Raw genomic sequence first — 6,944 nt, 5'->3', positions numbered from 1 at the left:
CATTACTTCTCGGCACTTAAACTCAATCCAACAGTTGATGAAGGCCAATGCACCGTATGCCTTCTTAAGCACAGAGTCAACCTGCGTAGCAGCTTTGAGTGTCCTATGGACTCAGTTCCCGAGATCACTCTGATCTTCCACACTGCCAAGGGTCTTACAATTAATGCTATATTCTGCCGTCATAGTTGACCTACCAAAATGAACCACCTCACACTTATCTGGTTTGAATTCCATCTACCACTTCTCAGCCCAGTTTTGCATCCTATCAATGACCCACTGTAACCTCTGACAGCCCTCCACACTATCCACAACACCCCCAGCCTTTGAGTCATCAGCAAATTTACTAACCCATCCCTCCACTTCCTCATCCAGGTCATTTATAAACATCAGGAAGAGTAAGGGTCCCAGAACAGATTCCTGAGGCACACCACTGGTCACCGACCTCCATGCAGAATATGACCCATCTACAATCACTCTTTGCCTTCTGTGGGCAAACCAGTTCTGGATCCACAAAGCAATGTCCCCTTAGATCCCATGCCTCCTTACTTTGTCAATAAGTCTTTCACGGTGTACCTTATCAAATGCCTTGCTGAAATCCATATACACCATATCTACCACTCTACCTTCATCAATGTATTTAGTCACATCCACAAAAAATTCAATCAGGCTCATATGGCCTTTGACAAAGCCATGCTGACCATTCCTAATCATACTATGCCTCTTCAAATGTTCATAAATCCTGCCTCTTAGGATCTTCTCCATCAACTTACCAAGAACTGAAGTAAGACTCATTGGCCTATAATTTCCTGGGCTATCTCTACTCCCTTTTTTGAATGAAGGAAAAACATCCACAGCCCTCAAATCCTCTGGAACCTCTCCTGTCCTCATTGATAATGCAAAGATCATCACCAGAGGTTCAGTAATCTCCTCCCTCGCTTCCCACAGTAACCTGGGGTACATCCTGTCCAGTTCCAGTGACTTATCCAACTTGATGCTTTCCAAAAGCTCCAGCACATCAGCACATCCTCTTCCTTAACAGCTACATGCTCAAGCTCTTCAGTCCACTGCAAGTCATCCTTACAATCGCCAAGATTCTTTTCTGTAGTGAATACTGAAGCAGAGTATTCATTAAGTACCTCTGCTATCTGCTCTGGTTCCATACACACTTTTCCACTGTCACACTTGATTGGTCCTATTCTCTCACGTCTTATCCTCTTGCTCTTCACATACTTGCAGAATGCCTTGGGATTTTCCTTAATCCTGTCTATCAAGGCCTTCTCATGGCCCCTTCTGGCTCTCCTAATTTCATTCTTAAGCTCCTTCCTGCTAGCCTTATAATCTTCTAGATCTCCATCATTACCTAGCTTTTTGAACTTTCCGTAAGCTCTTTTTTTCTTCTTGACTAGATTTACAACAGCCTTTGTACACCACAGTTCCTGTACTCTCTACCATCCTTTCCCTGTCTCATTGGAACGTACCTATGCAGAACACCACGCAAATATCCCCTGAACATTTGCCACATTTCTTCCCTACGTTTCCCTGAGAACAGCTGTTTCCAATTTGTGCTTCCAAGTTTCTGCCTGATAACCTCATATTTTCCCTTACTCCAATTAAACGTTTCCCTAACTTGTCTGTTCCTATCTCTCTCCAATGTTATGGTAAAGGAAATAGAATTGTGATCACTATCTCCAGAATGCTCTCCCATTGAGAGACCTGACACCTGATCAGGTTCATTTCCCAATACCAGATCAAGTACAGCCTCTCCTCTTGTAGGCTTATCTACATATTGTGTCAAGAAACCTTCCTGAACACACCTAACAAACTCCACCCCATCTAAACCTCTCACTCTAGGGAGATGCCAATCAGTATTTGGGAAATTAAAATTTTCCACCACAGCAACCCTGTTATTATTACACATTTGCACAATCTGTCTCCCTATCTGCTCCTCGATGTCCCTGTTACTATTGGGTGGTCTATAAAAACACCTAGTAGAGTTATTGACCCCTTCCTATTCCTAACTTCCACCCACAGAGACTTCCTCCTTTTCTGCAGCCATGACACTATCCCTGATCAACAGTGCCACACCCCCACTTCTTTTGCCTCCCTCCCTGTCCTTTCTGAAACATCTAAAGCTCAGTACTTGAAGTAGCCATTCCTGCCCCTGAACCATCCGAGTCTCTGTAATGGCCACAACATCATAGCTCCAAGTGCTGATCCATGCTTTAAGCTCATCCACTTTTTTCATAATACTCCTCCTCGCATTAAAATAGACACATCTCGAACCTTCAGTCTGAGCGTGTCCCTTCTCTATCACCTGCTTGTCCTTCCTTTTGCACGTCTCCAAGCTTTCTCTATTTGTGAGCCAACCTCCCTTTCCTCCGTCACAGCAGTTCGGTTCCCACTCCCCAGAAGTTCCAGTTTAAACTCTCCCCAATAGCCTTAGCAAACCTCCCCACTAGGATATTGGTCCCCCTGGGATTCAAGTGCAACCCATCCTTTTTGTACAGGTCACACCTGCCCCAAAAGAGGTCCCAGTGATCCAGAAATCTGAATCCCTGTCCCCTGCTCCAATCCCTCAGCCACACATTTATCCTCCACCTCATTCTATTCCTATACTCACTGTCACGTGGCACAGGCAGTAATCCCGAGATAACTACCTTTGTGGTCCCGCTTCTCAACTTCCTTCCTAACTCCCTGTAGTCTGCTTTCAGGACCTCCTCCCTTTTCCTGCCTATGTCGTTGGTACCAATATGTACCACGACCTCTGGCTGTTCTCCTTCCCACTTCAAAATATCATGGATGCGATCAGAAACATCCTGGACCCTGGCACCTGGGAGGCAAACTACCATCTGCATTTCTTTCCTGTGTCCACAGAATAGCTTGCCTTATCCCCTAACTATAGAGTCTCCTATCACTGCTGCCATCCTCTTCCTTTCCCTACCCTTCTGAGCCACAGGGCCAGACTCTGCACTAGAGGCACAGCCACTGTTGCTGCTCCCAGGTAGGCTGTCTCCCTCAACAGTGCTCAAACAGGAGTACTTACTGTCAAGGGGTACAGCCACAGGGATGCCCTCTAGCCTCTGACTCCTGCTCTTCCCTTCCTGACTGTTACTCACTTTTCCGTCTCCCCAGGCCCCGGTGTGACTACTTGCTTATAGCTCCTCTCTATCACCTCCTCACTTCCCCTGACCAGACGAAGATCATCGAGCTGCATCTCCAGTTCCCTAACCCGGTCCCTAAGGAGTTGCAGCTCAACACACCTGGTGCAGATGTGGCCGTCCGGGAGGCTGGGAGTCTCTCGGACCTCCCAAATCGGACACTGAGCACAGAAAACTGGCCTCACACACATACTTTCTGCCTGTATTGTATACAGATAACCTACCTCACTTCGACCCAGTATCGCCGAAGCTCCGTTGAGCCAAAACCTTCCTACTCTGTCTCCCTCTACTCTGTTGCCCACTTCTCTGACGCCCGCTGTTGAAATCTGTCTTCTTTAAACTCTTCTCGCTGTTCTCAGTGGCTGATTTCCACGTGCTTGCGCAGTTGTGCTCTGTTCAAACTGAAGTATTTATTTTTATTATTATTAGTAGTAGTATTTTATTATTATTATTATTATTATTATACCATCTTAATGGCAGTATAGCCTTGGTGCAGTTGGTGCTAAAAACATGTTCTCAACATTCTAGCTAGGATATTGATAGTTAATGATTGTGTCTATAGCAGTGTATACAATAGATCTGCTCAGGTGAATCCAAACCTATGATTTAATATGTGCACAATCTTCTCAAGCTTCATTTCTGTACAGAGTTATTTAGCAGCACTTCTGTCTTATTGAAGGTCCCTGTTGTTCCTTCATCATGGCAGTAGAGGAGGCTATGAACTGACATGTCGGAATGGGAATGGGAATAGGTCCGTCCTTCCCTTGTCCATTTTTTCCTCCTCACTAATCTCTCTCCTGGCACTTACCCCTGCAGGCAGATCCTGGTGGCCAACCACTTTTATTCCAATCCCCATTCCCATTCTGACATGTTGGTCCTTGGCCTCCTCTACTGCCACTTCATCGGAAGTGGTGACATTTCTTGATCCTCCACTTATCAGCATACTGCGCCTCATGTTCCATTAAAATCTGATCATGTTCACATGTTGTGATTCCCACTCAGTAAATTCCTCCTAAGCCACTCTGAGATCCCCAAAGCTGGACTTTTTTTTAGATTATGAGAACACTCAGTCCTCTTTTATTGTCATTTAGAAATGCATACATGCATTAAGAAATGATACAATGTTTCTCCGGTGTGATATCACAGAAAACAAGACAGACCAAAGACTAACACTGACAAAACCAAATAATTATAACATATAGTTACAGCAGTGCAAAGCAATACCATAATTTGATAAAGAACAGACCATAGGCACAGTAAAAAAAAGTTCTGAAGTCCCGAGTCAATCGACTCCCGAGTCCCCGATAGCAGGCGGCAAAAGGGAGAAACTCCCTGCCATAAACCTCCAGGCACTGTCAACTTGCCGATACCTTGGAAGTAGCCGACCACAGCCAACCCTGAGTCCATCCGTCCGAAAACTCTGAGCTTCCAAGCAGCCTCTCCAATACAGCCTCCTGAGTGCCATCCTCTGCCGAGCGCCTTCGACCTCTCCCCAGCCACTGAAACACACAAAGCTGAGGATTTCAGGGCCTTCAGCTCCAGAGATTCCGATTACCACACAGTAGCAGCGGTAGCAAAGCAGTCATTTAAGAAGTTTTCCAGATGTTCCGCTGTGCTCTCACGTCTGTCTCCATCAAATCAGGATTGTGCACGGTCCCCTACTTGACAAATAACAGATTTTCATCACCGAAGTGTCCACGCGCGCTGCCGTCGTGCTGTCATCTTCTCCCCCCTCCCGGGGACTTTGTTCTGGTTAAAGTTAGATTTATTGCACTTCGGCTGAGTTGGTCTCCATTCTTGGCAATTTACTTGCAAATATTTAATGGCCATATGAGGAGACAACATCAGTGTGCTGTTGATTGTGGGGTCCTCTGAATGCTTAAATTTTATAGACTTATCAATCGGCTAATTGGTCACCATTTCAAAAATGCAATTTGATGTGGGGAGGGAATTCAGAAGGATGGGGGGGGGTGGATCTCATTGAAACCTTTCGAAAGTTTAAAGGCCTAAGCAGAGTAGATGTGGAAAGAATGTTTCCCATGGCGGGAGAATCTAGGACAAGAGGGCAAAGCCTCAGGATAGAGGGGTGTCATTCAAACCGGAGAAACGGAGAAATTTCTTTAGCCAGAGGGTGGTGATTTTGTGGAATTTGCTGCCACATGCAGCTGTGGAGGCTAGGTTGTTGGGTGTATTTAAGGCAGAGATTGATAAGTTCTCGATTGGACATGGTACCAAAGGTTACAGGGAGAAGACGAGGAAATGGGGTTGAGGAGGAGGAAAAAAAGGATTAGCCATGACTCCATAATGATGATTCCTTTACTTGCATCTTTGAAAACAGCTCTATTTCCATCTTTATTACAGTATCTCTATTTTTCGCTTTCAGGGTACTTTGGAAGACCATGACCTGGAGTTACATGCTGACTATGGTTCTTTGCGAGAATGGGACCTGATCTCGGGGTTTCACACTGGCCATTATTCGGCATGCCAAGGGTTCAGCCTAAGAGCTCCGCTCGCCTTCGGAGGACCAAGTTTTCGTGGTTCTGGAGACGGGGGATTAGAGGTCGATGTCCGAGCAGAAGACCAGGGTGTCGTGGGAGATGGAAGATCTAAGCCCAGAGATCTTTGGGCACAGAGCTCAGAAAAAGTGATGCAACAGACTTTTACCATCGTAAACCAGCGAGTTGTTTGTTATGTCTACCCTCTCGCTCCGAAATGGAAACATCACTTTCTCCTTTATTAGGGAGAGAGAGAGAGAGAGAGTCTAGTATGTCGAATGTCGGGTGAACAAATGTGGTCTTTGGAGTACTGCAAGTCTGTGTCTTTGCTGCTGCCTTGGTCATGCTTGAGTGCTTGGTGGCGAGTGTCGATGCTTTTTTTTGCTGGTGGGGGGAGGGGGGATTGTTGCTTGCTGCCATTTTCGCACGGGAGAGAAGGGAGATGGGGGGACTTTGGGGTTCTAACATTTAACTGTCATCCATTCTTTGGGGGCACTCCTCTGTTTTCATGGATGGTTGCGAAGAAAAGGCATTTCAGGATGTATATTGCATACATTTCTCTGATATTAAATGTACCTTTGAAACATTTGAAACCTTTGAACCTTTGATTGAACGGTGGAACAGACACACTGTGGGCCAAATGGCCATATCCTGCTCCTATGTCTAATGGTCTGATGGAAATCTTGTTGCTGATTGGTATGTGGTGAACTTTGTGTGTTGTGGTCTGGAATTTTACCCTCTTTGGCTGATATATAGGATTGAAGTCTACGTGTTTGTTTATAGGATTGTTCATGGAAAACCATGCCCACAGGGATTCCCATGCATGCTGCATGTTTTCATGCATCATGATTTTAATTGGAGTCACGTCTTCTTGTGCCATGATCTTCGACTGCATTACCGCTCAGCTGCAATAGAAGCATTCCCGTGCAGGTCTGATGAAGAGCTTTAAAAACCCAGTTTTTATAAAGGAGAGGTACCGACTAACAAAGTGGCTTCCGCGAGAACAGGTTGAGGTTAGGTAAGTAGGTAAGTTCATTCCTTATTTCTTATTTCATTTTCTGAATTAACACTTGAGAGAACAGAATTTATGTCTGCAGAGCTGGTGTTCTGTTCTTGGTGTCAGATGTGGGATTTCCAGGAGACTAGCAGCCTCCGCGACGGCCACATCTGCACCAGGTGCATCGAGAGGTGGTGGGGAAAGTGAAGTGGTGATAGACAGGAGCGACAGGGAGGTAGTCACCCCAGGGCAATAGGAGACAGATAAATGGGTGATTATCAAGAGAGGGAAGAG

Source organism: Mobula hypostoma, chromosome 2 (assembly GCF_963921235.1).
Source record: "Mobula hypostoma chromosome 2, sMobHyp1.1, whole genome shotgun sequence".
In the NCBI taxonomy this organism is placed as follows: Eukaryota; Metazoa; Chordata; class Chondrichthyes; order Myliobatiformes; family Myliobatidae; genus Mobula; species Mobula hypostoma.
This window is presented reverse-complemented; position numbering follows the sequence as displayed.